The sequence below is a fragment of the Platalea leucorodia genome (genome assembly GCF_965183815.1).
Source record: "Platalea leucorodia genome assembly, chromosome: 9".
NCBI classification, from domain to species: Eukaryota; Metazoa; Chordata; class Aves; order Pelecaniformes; family Threskiornithidae; genus Platalea; species Platalea leucorodia.
This window is the reverse complement of record NC_138831.1, coordinates 19,493,081-19,508,076: the sequence shown is the minus strand read 5'-3', so window position 1 is coordinate 19,508,076 and position 14,996 is coordinate 19,493,081. Positions and strand designations below refer to the sequence as shown.

General features: G+C 48.5%; 1 long non-coding RNA gene across 9 annotated transcripts; it reads right to left on the bottom strand.

The window, feature by feature from the left end:
* Positions 1–870: 870 nt before the first annotated feature.
* LOC309595449 lies at positions 871–14,687 on the bottom strand. 9 transcript variants are annotated; one of them, XR_014229263.1, is made up of 5 exons: positions 14,297–14,687; positions 13,493–13,599; positions 9,257–13,342; positions 8,136–8,304; positions 871–8,055 (listed from the first exon to the last, which is right to left on the bottom strand). It is a non-coding gene; the product is annotated as an uncharacterized lncRNA (long non-coding RNA). The 9 variants fall into 9 exon arrangements; XR_014229264.1 differs by having other exon boundaries at positions 8,233–8,304; XR_014229265.1 differs by having other exon boundaries at positions 871–8,304; positions 9,257–9,334; positions 10,218–13,342.
* Positions 14,688–14,996: the final 309 nt, after the last annotated feature.

The window sequence follows — 14,996 nt, the reverse complement described above, 5'->3', positions numbered from 1 at the left end:
GTGGGAGCAGCTGCCGGTGGAGATGGATGGGTGCTGCTGAGGCCAGGAGGTGTTGCAGCCCATCGCTTGGTGGGTGCGGTCATCATGGGTGGAGATGCCTGCGTGTCCCCTGCAGGCTGACCACCCGGGCTTCTGGAGGGGTGCCTGTCGTCCACCTCCGGTGCATCTGGGGCTCTCCGTTTGACGCCAACTCTCCTCTTGCACTTTTCCAGCAGCTGGGGATGCTCTCTGTTAAAGCTGGGGTTATAGTAGTAGAGTATCTTAAAAAAAAAGCCAAGGAGAGGAGTTAGTTGACACCATCCCAAGACTGGAAAAGGCCAAGCTACGAGAACTAAGACTCTGAATTGCAAAAGGTGAGCATGGCTATTGAAAAATAGCCTTTGAAACCTAAACCTCAGGCTAAAACGTTACAGGATGGTTCTGTCCAGTCATCGTCACCCCCGGGTTTTTGCCATCTGGGAGCAGAGCAGTGTAGGATTTCCAAAAGCATAGGAACTGCTTTCAAAAGCCAAACACCACGACTTTTCAGCAGCTTCAGTGTGGCTATGAGCAGGCAGGTAATACTCTGGTCCTTAGATGTATCTTCTTGGCATTCAGCAGGTGCCGCAGAGAAGGTTTCAGATTTGGTACAGCAAGACACGTAGCAAAGGCATTACAAGAAATCAAGCTACGCTGAGTCTGTCTTTCCATTTAACGGGTTCAAACTCAGGGGATATAACTGAACTGTATTTTAGCTGCGTTCCTACTAGTCAGAAAGACTAACTGAAACCTTCCTGAAAACGGCCTCAGAAGGAAATTAAAACCAGACCGCTGGCTACCATCCTCACCTCCCGTGTTACAAGCCCTTATCTGATGTGAAGGTCCCTCTCTCCCCCAAGACTATTGTGAGCGTCAGTTGTTGTGCGGAGCAACTGCTGTACCTGGCTGTGAGCAGAAGCCGCTGCTTCTTCTGCCAGGAATTCAGGCAGGGAGGCAGATCGTTGGAAATCCCGCTGCGTTTTGGTGAATCCATAGAGGTTCATCTGCCGGAGGAAACTCTTCATGCTCTGCGTGGCAAAAACCCGCAGAGGTCCTCCCCTGCCCAGCACCTCCCCTTTGAAGAGTTCTTCATTGATGGCCACGCATTTTCCACCCTCGCTCCACCAAACGGACCGAAACTGGTCGCTTTCCACCATTCTCCAAAGCTTCTGTGGAAAGCAGAGGGATGAGAATCCATTGGCTTTGCCCGTGCGCTTGTTGGATACAGGAGGGACTCGTTTGGTCCCGTGCCCGCCACTGCCAGGCTGGACAGCCCACTCCTCCTTTCTCGCTCGTGTGGCAGCGTCACAGCGTGCTCTTCCCCACCATCCCGGAAAGCCTGGAGAAGCCGTGTCTGCCCACTGCCCCAGGTTGTCCAGAGCAGAAAGGGATGGTGTTTCTGTGGGAGACAGCTCCCTTTTCATTTCTTTTGTCCCCGCTGGACCGAAGCTTCCCTCGCTTGCCATCGCCCTGGATAGCCAGGCCTGGTCCTGCCAGTCAGCAAGCAAAGACCAACTGGCGCCAGCTGACGGTGGGCAGCAATGGGATATTCTGACATGCCACTGTGATGCCTGTGCTGCATAGTGGTGACATCAGAGCATGACATCACGGTGATGTCTGACAATGGTGCCCTGGCAGAAGGGAGCATCCAGAGAGAAATTGCTGAAGAGCACTTGTTGCTTTTCACTCCCGGAGCCCCCGGTGGTGGGGCTCCAGAGCCCAGAAGTCAATAAAGCTGTGTTGAACGGCTGTAGGCAATGAGAGGGGTGTGCTGTGTCCGGCTGCATCCAGGAGTGGGTCCGCAGGGAGGAGCGGGGATGGCTGCAGCGTTGGGCATCCCAGTGCCCTGTTTGGGACATTTTCCAGCTGGGCACCTCTGACACCTGCAGAAACGTCCTTATGGTCTTTGTTGTATTGTCGCTTGATGCTGACTGTACGGAAACATCATCCAAGCTGTTAAAGCCGCCTAAAGTTTGCATTCACCTAAATGCAAAGAGCAGCGGCAAGTGTGTAGGACGAAGCCTCTGCCAGGCGCAGAAGAAGGTAGCCCAAGACACAGGGAAAGCCTTGGGGAAAAGGAGGAGGATTCCTCCAGTCCTCCGCTTTTTCCAGCGGCATTGCAATACAGAGCCAGAGCAAGACGGCAGTTCTTGCTGAAGAGGAGAAAGAAAGAAGGAAGGGAAACTGCTCGACAGGGACTTGCTGTTTCTCTTCTCTCCTGGGGACAGGGTGGCTCCTGCCTTCTCATGGGTAGTGCAACACAGAAGCAGCAGCTCCAATCAGGAGAATCCTTTTCCTGACATCTCCTGCTCCAAAGCAGCAGGGATTCCTTGCTGTCAACCCATTTTTCTTGCAAACTGCTCGAAAGGGGTTGCACTTTTCTATTTTTAACTAATGGGTTCAAAACCCTCAGAAACGCTGCATGGAAGGTTTGGGAACAGGTGAGAAAATGCTGCTTGCGAGTTTTTCAAGTGTAGGGCTGGCAGAGATGGGGTAGGTGACACACTTGCTTCATTTCTGGCAGGAAAACCAAAAGCAGTGGCTTCTTCTCCACCCGTGAATGGCTCAGAGCAATGGAGTGCCATGTCCCGCCTCTGCTGGCAAACCCGTGGGTCTGGGTGGGGAAGGGGCCACCCCGAGCACTGCCAAGGGAGGGGAAAGGTTGAACACCTAAAGGGCAAACCCCACTTTCTCAATACCTGCATGAAGTGTGGAATACTTTCAATCAAGGTGCCACCCAGGAATTTTGGCAGGCGACTTCTGTGTCTGTGTTGCTGCCACCAGAGCTGGCGCAGGAGGGCAGGGAGCAGCTTGGGGGTGCCTGCCCCACGCTGCAGCCCCAGGCAGGGAGGTGACTCCTCCTCCGGCCTCCAGAAATCCCCAAACTTGCATGAGCAGAAATCCCGCCATTGAGCAGCCAAGGAGCTCAATCCCTGGGCAGCAGTGCCGGGAAAGCACAGAAACCTCCCTCCCCACCAGATGATGAAGTGCCAGAAGTCAAAAGTGTTTGTCTGTGCACCTACCAAAGCCCCTCTTGGTGCCCCTGACATCCTTCCCCAGCTGGCCTTGGGCTTGGCTGCCCTGGCCCCTGCTTGCTGGGGCAGTGTCTCTGTGTTCCTCGCAGGTGACCTGTCCCTGCTTCCATCTCCTCCCCACTGCATGGTTGAGTTTGGCCAGGGGCTCCTTGCCCACCCGTGTGGGGCTGTGGGCACCTTTGCCTGACTCCTGCTCGCGGGGATGGACGGTGCCGGGGGCTGGCGGAGGTGATCCCTGCGTCTCAGCCAGCTGAGCATCACAAGCTGGTGCTCTCTAGTGCTAAGAAACCAGGCTGGGCTCTTCTCAGGAATGGTTCAACTGGTGGCAGATCAGTCGCTTCTGCTTGGTCTGTGGGTGGTGAAATAGGAACTCACCCTGGGGTTGTGCTGAGCAAAGGGGACAGGACAACTGGGAAAGGTTTGTTCTTCAGTTTATTACCGACACTATTAGGGACTATAGATTACCAACTGGAATAGACTCTTTATTGGTAACTCTATTGGACTCTATTTCCAAATCTATTAGACTATTTATTACTAACTCTACTTATTTTTAACACCAATGGTCTTCATTAACTCAGTACCAACTATCTCCTCTGTCTAGTGTGTGCCATGCTGGGTCCACCCCTGTTGCCCGCAGCTGCAGTGTTGGTGGCGCAGGTGCAGGTGGGACAACGCGGTGCTGTTGGGCTTTGGCCGTGGGGCGGCGTTGGCGTGGCCATGGCAAGGGCTGCTGCCAGCACGGGCGTTGCAGCAAGGAGAGAGGCCGGCCCAGGGGACCAGCCCAGCCGCTGCACTGGGCTGCAGGGGGGGAAGGTGGGAAAGCCCAGCCCTGGTGCCCAAGGTGGCAGCTGTGGCGCGGGAGGTGCAGCCTGGTGCGGTGCCGGAGCAGCGCACTGGAGGCCGGCCGGGGCCCGGCTGCTGGGTGGTGGTGCCAGGGACGGGGCAGCCAGGAAGCTCTCCCTGCCTGCTGCTCCAGCAGGGTCGGGAAGCGGGGGGGCAGCTGCCTGGGAAGGGGTTTGGGCACTGCCGAGGCCGGGAGGTGCTTTAGCCCGGCACTTTGTTGGTGGGGACCTGCTAGGGAGAGACCCTGGCCTGTCCTGCGGTGGAGCTGGTGCAAACGCCTCTGTCTCCACCCCAGCAGTGGCTCCCCACGCAGGCGAAAACCTTGGCGGCTTCCTGAGGGACAGCTTTCCTCCAGCTCTGCATCCAGGCGTGGTGCAGCTGGGGCTCTCCTTTTGCATCCCACTCTTGGCTGGCACCTTGCCAGCAGCTGGGGATGGTCCCTCGTAAAGCTGGGGTTCTAGTAGAAGCACAGAAGCTAAAAAATGCAAAGGAGAAGAGTGAGTTGCCACCAGTTCCCTCATGGGAAAAAAACCCCCAAGGATATGAGAACTAAGGCTTTTGATCACAAAAGACAAAGGTGGCTATTGAAAAGGACTCTCAGGGGCGTTGGAAACCTCAAGCTTGGGCTGTCTTGAACGTAATGATATGGTTCTGCTAAGTCACCACCAGCCCCGGGTTTTCACCTGAAAGCAGAAAGTAAGTAGGAAAGGAAACTGCTCAGCAGGGACTTGCTATTTCTCTGCTCTCCTGGGGACAGGGTGGCCATCAGCTCCCGCCTTCTCACTGGGCCAGTGCAATGCGGAAGCATTAAGTGTACAGGCAGGAGAGCTTGTAGAGGTGACACGCATCAGTTTTGGCAAGAAAACCCTATGACCACGAAAACATTTCCAAACATCTGTTTTCAAGATGCTCTCTCCAGGGCACAAATGTCTTTCAAAAAGCAGTTACTAACACCAACAGCCTTGCTAGAATAACTTGGGGTTGTGAGTACCCCCAGCACTCGTATGGACCCCAACGATAACCAGCATTTGAGTTCTGCAGAGTTACTACAGCTGACTTCTTCATTTCTTTTAATTACATTGAATAAGGATCTGAGAAGGTACCAATGGAGACACAATTAGACCTTTGGCTTTCCCAGTCACGGCTTTCAGAAACATGTACTGGGTTATTACCAAGCTCTTTGCCACGCTGGCGGCCCCTGGAAAAATTAGTCATAATTGGATTTTGGCCCAGAATGAATTATTTAATCTAATTCTTATAGAGATAGCTTGGTAAATGTTGGGTGTAAATGTCGGAAATAATATTATCTTAGTATTTTTTGTATGTGGAATGTGATTTAACTTGATGAACACTCAAACACGCTCCTCCCAAGTTACAGAGAATCTGATATTTGCCACATATTAAATGCTGAAACTGAAAGCAAAGTTCACCTTGCTATTCACACACAGAGAGTGACTATGAATTTCAATTTCAAGGGCTGGTTTGGGGCTTCTGCTGGGCACAGAAATTTATGTTATCTCAATCCATTAACTGAACTGAGCATTGAAATGGGCATCAGGAAAGAGACGCTTCCTCTGGACTTGCAGAAGGGTCTAACACTGTCAGAAGCTGCACAAGCACTGCAAGAAACCCTGCCTCTAGGTGCTGGCTTGCGGCCTGTCCTAAACAAAAGCGAGGCTGGAAACCTGGACCAGCCCTGTTTCTTTTTGAAATAATGCAAACTTGGGCATGAACACAGTTTGTCACCTTCAAATAATAGTTTTAAGAGTCTAAGAGGATTTGTTTTATTCATCCTACTTATGGCAGCTATTCCTCAGCCCTTGCCTCTTACAGTATATCTAAAGACACCCAAGACACTGGATTTCATGTAATCTAGCTTGTCTTACTCCAGACTCCGAGGAACAGAGACCAGAAAGACACTGCACATCGTGCCAACAGACAACTTAAAAGCACTGAACATCTGCTGGGTTGGTTTTTTTCAGGTCTGAAAACCACACTACGCCTTGTAAATGCATAGCACTCTGCAAATCCATCTGCAGCGCGGGAGCAAGCCCACGCTTGGCAGGAGCGTGCTGGAGCGGAGCCAAAACAAGAAGTGCCAGCAGCAATCCCACAGCGGCCCCGGGCCTTTGTCTGGTTCACATTTCTGGCTGCTCCACGTCTCTTGGGTGGAGTGGGCTTCTGGTGCCGTCACGCCAGCTCCTGTTTTCTGTGCTCGGGATGACTGAGAAATCTGCTGCGCTCAGAGCTTGTTTGTCCATTGTGTTACAGGGTTGACATAACACTGATTCCTAGGCTTCTTCCATGTGCTACTTAAAGAAATAAGGGCAGGCTGTCACTTAAAACTGTCCTTACATTGCCTAGTTTTTTGTTTCAACAATTGAGTATTTTTTGTCTAGGTAGCTGAAGCCACGTTATCTCCAAAAAGAATTTTTCTTAAGTACTTACTATGGTTAACTATCCCAAACAGAGAAAATTGAATTGCTGATTGCTCTGAAATCAGAAAGATATTTTATGATCTAGAATGAAGGCGCTAATAATGAGAAGCCTTTAAATGCTTCGATATGACTAGGACATAAAGTAATTTAGCTGAATGGCAAAATGTAGATTAAGTCTTGCATAAAAGAGTCAGAAAAAAGCCCTCCCAAACAATCCACAGGTTTTTCAGATACAAGTTGGAAATTAGAGGCCTGTTAATTAGCTAAGAAGAAAAGTTCTCCTGTGTCTCGTTCTCTGACTAAAAATGTCAAAATCAGTAAAGACAGAGAAATTTCCTACATTGTTAAAAGTCAGTTTAGTCAGAGAGTAAGATACTGGTTTCAATTTTGCCTTTGCATTAACAGCCCACATGTATGGTTAGGCAACCAAGAGGGTGACCATATTTTGAGACCTCAGGAGCTGTTTTAGGACCCCACAAGTTAGCATTTGCCATTGCACTTCACCCAAAGATTTGGGCAGAAGTCATAAAACCAAAATCAGAAGGTGGTTTTTCCAGATCGCTTCTCCCGCAGCCCTTGTGGCTGGGTGCTGAGCTTCTCCTGTGGCCTTCAGACTTGACGTATGAGTACAAAGCTCTTTTGCAAGAAAGAAATCCTTCCCAAAAGCAGGTCACAGTAACTGTATGGCTTGAAATTAAGTAGATGGCATGCGGGTCTTTAAAATGGCTTTTATTCCATTTACTTTGACTGTCTAAGAGCCCAGGTTGCTTTGTATACGCACAAGCACATTGCAGCTAAAGGAAGACAGAGGAGTGCTGGGTGCTCTGCTTTTGGAGGAGATGCTGATAATTGGTGCCAGCTTGGTGGTGTTCGAAGCATCTGAAGAGAGACATGCTTTTGGCTGAGATTTCTGGATAAGTGAGCACCTGCTACCTGCATGCAAATTAGCACAGCCCTGGGGATGAGAAGTGAACAAAAATGGGTTCCTACAATGACCCAATGTCAGGCTGCATGAAGTGACTGCAAAACCTCTCGGTGCACAGGAGACCAACTTTAATCCAACACAAGTTCAGCACAAGCCATGACAGTCAGAGCGGAGCAGGACTCCACCAGTGTCAGCAGAAGCAGTGGCTCCAGTTAGCGCTGAAGCATTGGGATGTCTGAGTCTGGGAATGGGTTTTGGTTGCTCTGTTTAGCTGCAGTTACAGAAAGCCCACCTCGCTATCCATCAAGCACTGCTCTGCTGTATCCAAAGTTTACAGGTGAGCAGCTTGCCAAACCACAGCAGTTAAGAGGACTTGGAGAGAGACATCTCAGAGAAACGTGAGGCCAAAAGGAGGAGGCGGCACACAAACTGCCTCCAAAGATGCCTGACTGTGCAAGCAGCTCGAGGTGCTACCCAGAGCAGCAGAGATTTTTTTGGCTTTGAATAAAGCACACCTCCATACATACCAGTAGTGTCAAGGACATGCACAAAGCTTCATTGCTTTCCTGTTGATTAATACTTCAAATAAAACTTGCAATTTCTCTTTCATGTGCAATGTCGAAGCTCACTTCTGATTGTTTCAAAAGCGAAAAACCAAGTCCTACAGAAATCATTTCCATAAGCTGGAATGTAAGATCCCATACCTCCTCCCAAAACCCAGCTCATCCTGAGTGTCATCTTTTGTTCACTCACAGCAGCGCTGACTTGAACGCAAGATCTTCTAGCTCCCAGTTACCTAAAATGAAAGTGGCCTTCCTTATAGTCTCTTTGTATTTGGGTTTTGTGTTTAAAAAAAAAAAATCACCTACTTCTTACCTTTTCTCTTGCTCAGGTATTTCTATGAAAGATCTGAAGAGATCTAAAATGGTCTTCAGGGGCCACAGACTCTGCTCTTGCCCTGGATTTGACATACCTTGTTTCAGCACACTAGCAGGCATATCAGACGTCCTTCCTCTGATTCACCAGATTGCAATTTCAGAAGTTACTTGGAAAAAAAAAAAAGTAAGCCCTGAAGCACGGTTTGTAGGCTCTCAGCAAGCATTTAAACATCCAGCATGAACAGCAGACCCTGCTTCAGGTTATGTAAGCAAAAACGCCTCTGCCTTTGGAAGCTTGTCCTGCTTTGCCCCATAATTTTTTAAATCTGCCAGCAACGGGGCTGGGCACCAGAGCAGGACTTTCACCACAAAAATGCGGGTGCAGGAGCAGCTCCTTTCTTATGAGTGTTTCAAGTCTTATACAGGCAGTGCTGGTATGTGGGTTGCAAGGGCTTCCACATTTTCTGTGAGGGAAATACGTGGTTTGTGTTTTTCACTGCAGTCAGGCCCGTCAGAGGCAGAACACTCGTGCTATTTGCAGCATCTCTGCTGCTCTGATTTGGCAGTAACTCCTCTCCTAGTTATTTTCCACCCTGGGGTTTTAAAAACAGGCTAATCAGTGCTCTGTGCTGGCATTAGTAAGTCAGCAGGAGTGTTTATCAACTGCCTGAGGAGGGTCAGGGTAAGGCCTGGTGAACCAACTCGAGTGAAGCCATTTGCTTGCGCTGTGTAAAACACCTTGCAAACTAATTTTCCTCCAATGACGTGTTAAGCGTAAAACCATACAGTGCTCCAAACACTGCTCTAATCTGCTGATGCAGACTTAAAGCAAACACCAAATATTATAGCAAACCAGTTTGCATGAACTATCCTGCGTTTGACTGTACCTCTTCTCAGGAGGAAAAATCTGATTTAACAGATTACTGGTCATAATTCCCAATTAAGACATAAATAGCTGTAATCCTCTGTGCTGTTCAGCAGAGTTCAGAGTTAGTTTTGGCAAAAACAAACCAAGCTGGAATTGAAATGGGGGGGGAAGACTTTGAGACTGAACCCGCCCTCAGCACAAAGCATATTTCTTTACTATCTTATTTGTTTTAATACACACCAGCTGATTACCTGCACACAGCAGATATCAGCTGAGATAACAGGGAGTTCAATATTTGAGGCCCAGCTTTTCTCACCATAACAACAAATCTGTAAGGAGAGTAAGAGGACACGGATAACTTGCAGCATCCAGCATAGCAGGTGCAGTGTTGTTGGAAGACTGACTTTGCCAGAATATATTATATACAGTCATGGTGCATGATGCAGACCTACAGTGGATGTCTGAACACAAATATCCTACATACTCTGGGGAGCGCGTGTTGCGCAAAGCATCAGCAGAATATACACAGTGCCAGAGAGGCATGTGTTTGCTTCCTTGTCTTCAAGGCAGCTGGGAAAAGAGGTGGTCTGTATTTGATCTTATTCTCCTTTTATAAAATAGTGGAGGTGGTGATCTTTGAATATGGTCATCTGAAACCAGCCAGCTCTCCCTGACTGCATAAACCAGCTCTTGGGGCACAAGTTACTCTTTATATTCACTGGCCTAGAACAGAAAAGCCTCCCTAAAACAAGCTGCCCCCTTCTCCCTGCATCTCTGCCACCCTATCAAAATTCATTAGATGGAGCAGATTTTCTGTCAAAAATCCATGCTGCATTTAATCACATTAAAAATACCTATGCTGCTTTTTATTTCACGTACTAACACTTGTTCAGTGTGCTTTGACTATCTGCTTATAGAATTTGTTCATTCAGTAATTACATTCAAATTGAATGAATTTATTTGAAAAGCTGCATTCTCCCCATCAGTGTATGAAACCAGGTGAGCCTAAGAAGAACCACCACCAAAATCTACTAGCAGCTACTCTTCAGGATGTTGTTCAGAACGGTCATGAAACCTTTCCCTCTTCAGTTATAGCTAGAAGGCATAATACAAGTGCTAGTTTTCTATCAGCTATCAAAGTAAGCCTTACCTTTGTTTTCTAAGCAAGAAGAAACTATTTCTACACATGCAGGTTTATAGAAAAATACCTACCAATAACACAGAGTAGAGGGATCTCATCTTTAGAATGCCTCAGTCTGGGCTCTTGCTAGATAAATCGATACAAGAGTTAAAATAACAAGGCAGTTAATTGATGAATAATCCCCAAGTGAAACAGAAGAAATACACATCAGAGTATTCATTTCTATCGTGGTCTGAGTGTGCCATTTATTCCTTCTACTACACAGACGCTAGTGGAAAGAAGTGCAACACCAATGCAAGCAATTTGCCAAAAATGTGCTTAATATAGTATTTATATAATCTTCTTGCTTGCTGTCTGTTGGGAAGGGGAGCTGTGGTGAAAGATACGGCTTTTTTTCTTAGTCAAAGGTTATGGAAAATCTCAGTTGTCTGGGACTGAGAAGCAGCACATGACTACAGCTGCACGTACAGAAGAAAAGCAGCACAAAAATAGCCGGACAAACACTCCAGCAATGCACATAACAAGATTCCCCATTCCAAAGAGCCTGAGAAAGGCCAGGCAAGCTCTTAGGGTCTGACCAGACTTGAGATGAGAATTCCCACTCACCAAGATAAGGCTTCCCAAACACCTGAAGCGTCCAGTCTCAGGGTCCCTTAACATGTTCCTATGCTTCAGGACAACAGTCCTCCTCATTTTTTAAGATCTTATAATCTGGACAGATAAAATAGCTCGGAAAAAGGAAAAATGAGGTACGGCATCATTACATGAATAATCATACTAACTTTTGCTTGCCAGTTCACTAACTGATGTGTTTCAGCCTTTTATTCTTCTCCTGCACACTTACAATTTATCTGGGTAAAGTTTGCAAAATATCTTTAAGAAAAATAGTTGTGTTGCCTGGCTCAAGCAAATGCAGTACAGTCCTGCACTTGCCCAGTTCCCAAGGGATTTAACAAAGGACCCAACAGCTAAAACCTTCCAATGAAACTGAGGAACTCAACCACAACCCAGGTAAAATAGTTACAAAAATCTCATTGATTTACCCATCTTTAAGTTACTGTCATCCAGGGATAAAAATTATTGGCTCACACTACAATAGGAGAAAATGAAGCTGTGAAAATAACAGTTGATGACATGAGTGCCCCCAGACAGTCGAGGCTTGTCACAGCAAAGTTGTTCTGATAACCCTGAGCAGATGCTCTCCCTTGCAAAGCGCCTGAAGGCAAGCTGTATTTTTGTGGCCTTTTCTGTAGTCTTGGGGTAGAAACACATGCTGGGCAGTAGATCTTGGAAGCCACAAAAGATTTTCCAAGGTCCATAAGTGTGGAAATGTTTCCAATTTAACTATTTTTGAGAAGGGCACAGGACTAAGTCAAACATTTTCCGAATGGATGACCCTGCTTGCTCAGTCTATCTGAGCACAAGCTGAGACCAAATATCCCAGGCAGAAACTTTGTGAGTACTTATCTTGAACTCTTCTTTCCTGCTGAGTCCTCCTAAATGGAAATAAATGATCAGATTTTTTTCCCCGTGAATCTGTTCCTAGTTCCGCTTGCCTAATTAACTACACCTCCCAAGCCTGGACAAAAACTCAACAACCTGATCAATGGTTGGCTGCACAGATCTTGAGTGAAACCCAAGATTCCTAGCAATTCTTGCTATTAATACCTGTACTAATTTATCAGTGATTTAATGTGGTTTGCTTTTAAGAACACTTAAGTCTTCTCCAAACTTAGTATCCTGCAGTACAGCTTTTCTGGGAGCGCAGCCGGCTGCACAATGCCAAACCATCTGGGACAAGAAGGGACAAGCCCAATCACAAGCAGACAACGGGAGGAGCATCACGGGGGCTGAGGGCTAAGGTTTGTCTTCCTACCTTGAAGAAAAGCTGCGGAGGAGGATAAACATGGTTAAGCAGAGGACAAAAACCACCAAAAGAAAACATGAGAGCCCTGTTTGATCTGCAGCGAGGCTCTGTCCATCAGCCCACACTGGATTACAGGCTGCCTTTGCAACTGGTACTCAGGACCTTTTCTTCTGCCAAAAGAGGAGTTGAAATTTCTGGCTGTTACTGAGCTACTTCTCACTGGCTGGGTGTATGTGTGTGTGTGTGTCACTTTGAACCCTTTTACCAACATTAAGCAGTAAGGAATTCTTGCAGCTATGTGGTTTTGTTGGGTTTTCTTTATTTTTAAGGCCAAGGACAGGAGGGTGAACTGCTGCAGTGCCCAGCCCCCTGAGCGCCATTTCTGGCCCTGCCTCACTACCTGCTGCTTGTGCTGCTGCACACCAGCTGCAAAAGCCTCTTTTTTAAACTTTTTTTGTTTTTAAGAGAACACGGGGATAAGGTTTCACTAAGCCCCGAAACCATGACAGTAAGATGTTTCAAGGGGTGAGCAGACGAGACCGAGGGTCTCTCCCCTATCCCAAGGGCTCTCAACCGCAGGACGTTTCTTACGGAGAAACTCTCAAACAACTCCAGCAAATGGCCCTTGCTGCAAGCTGGAAGGAGTCATATACCAAAACCAGAGTTAACTAAATCAAGTTTTGAGCTATACCATCTGTGCCAGCGATAAATGCTCTGCTCCAGAACAGCACTGGAGACACGGTGGCTGTGTGCACACACCATATCGTCCCCCTTCTTCACGTTGTTAACAGTGGGCAACAAAGCTTGCTAATGCAGAAAAAGCCACAGTTACCCAAAGTCACTTCTTAATGAATTATTAATACTTCAGATGAAATCGCAGGGAGTTAATAAGGATTATGTATTGTCCAGAAGGTGGACACAGACAACTTCCAGCTCCATAGAGCCAAACACCTGCACTACGGCACCTCAAGAAGGTGTTCAGCTCTCCAGGGGATGCACAAGGAACTAGATCTTACTTTGACGGTTCCTCAAAAGAAAAGAAGGTTGTTCGATAGCATTACATCAACAGTGAAACTTACTTGCCCTCAGTTCCTAAAAAAATAAGATTTCCAGAGGGGTTTCTGCATGGGTTACCACTCTCTTTTGACACAGCCGAGGACTGGAGGAGTGGTAGGGGTTCGGTCTCTCAGCCCCAAGTAACTCAGCCCTCACACTGAGTCACTGTGCACACACTTCAAGGAAGTGATACCAAGCACCGTACTGACCTCAGCCACCAAGCTTCCTCATTACAGGAGGCATCATCATCTGGAGATAAGCATACAATACTCCCTGTTTAAAAAAAAAAATCCACCCCTTGCTTTCATGTAGCTTAATTTCTGTAAGTAATTAACATTTAAGAAGCTGTACTTTGTTAACTAAAGGTTTAAAGCATCAGATGATCCCCAGGCAAAGCCAGCATAGTTACAATGCTTATATTACCAGTAGGGGTCTGGAACCAGCTGCCCAAACAGCAATCTTGGACTTGATATCACTTGGAGAGAGCCTGGGAAACAGAACGAAGATGTGTAGGTAGATGAAAAGACATCCTGCCAAGGTAAAGAAAATTTGCATGTGAATTTTAAGCCAAAACAACAACATCTTAATTCAGTTGCTTATGTCAACCGCTTTCACCTTAAAGGGAAATTATTCTGATTTTCTACTATTAAGCAGTTTTAGACTGATGCTTCCTTTAGCTTCCTACGTTTTCTCTTGGGCCCCTCTTTCATCAGTAGTGGTGTTTCCCCATCCCAAAACTTGTTTGCTTATCTCTGCAGGCCAAACGCACTGCAGGACAGATAACAACTCTCTCCTGAGCACAGTGCTGCCTCTCCAGCTCCTCACCCCCAGTGCAGGACATGCCTACAGTCTGATGAGGTAACGCCTCCAAAGCTTCTATGCACACCCATTTATTCCCTGCCTACCTCAAATGGACAGCCTAATAAAATTACAAAGCTGTTAACGAAGTCAAGCCACAAAAATAATCAGTCCCTACTTGAACAAGATAACGTACACACTTAAATATAAGGATGGTATAAGGAACTAGAGGATTGTTTGTCACCAAGCTTGAGCTGCCAAACTGTCCTCAGGGATCCCGTACAGCAAGGGCAGGGAAAAGCCCCAGCACAAAGCAAGTGGGTGGCTGTGCCCTGAGTGCACTTACAGGCTGTAATTGCCCAGATTTTCTTCACCTGGGACCCACCGGGTCACTGAAAGGTGGCTCCCAGCCCTGGCTTGTTTCCTTACCTTGCCCGGGGACATTGCTAGGGTGTCACTGCTTGGACCCACTGGGTCTGTGCTGGGGTCACCTGTGGCCCCTGCTTGTCTGCTCCATGGAGAAGCCGCATAGCTGCTCCTGAGCTAGGCTAAGTGTTTGTTGCTGATAAAACACCCTTTTCTCCGGAGATTGTTGGTCCTTATGTCTACCAGACTGGCTGCGTTCACATCTGCAAAATGGCTACAGTTGCTCTACCTCCCTCTCTGTTAAATTATTTGAGGTATTTCTAAAACATTTGGCTCGTTTTATAAAACATTAAACCCTGAGTAGAAAGCGACCGAATGGCTAAGGTCCCGGGGGCAGCCAGCGGCGGCGCTACCGAGGGGAGGGCGGCAGGCCCGGCACCGGCCGCCGCTTCCCCGCCGGACCCGGTGCCCGCTGCCCCGCGGAGCGGCCGGCCCGGGCGAGCCGCTGCGCTCCGGGGCGGCCGAGCGGCGCTGACCCGCTCCGTACCCGCTCCGTACCCGCCCCCGCTCCCGCCCTCCCCGGCGCCGCTGCTGCTGGGGCGGGCGGCCGCAGGGAGCGGCGCGGCCCGGCGGGGCGGGGGCTGCCCGGGGCCGGGCCCCGCCGCTCCGCTCCGCTCCGCCCCGCCCCGCGCGGGGCGCGCACACCCGCGGGCGGCTCCGCGGGGCTCCGCTGCGGCCGCGGCCGCCAGGACCCGCCTCGCCT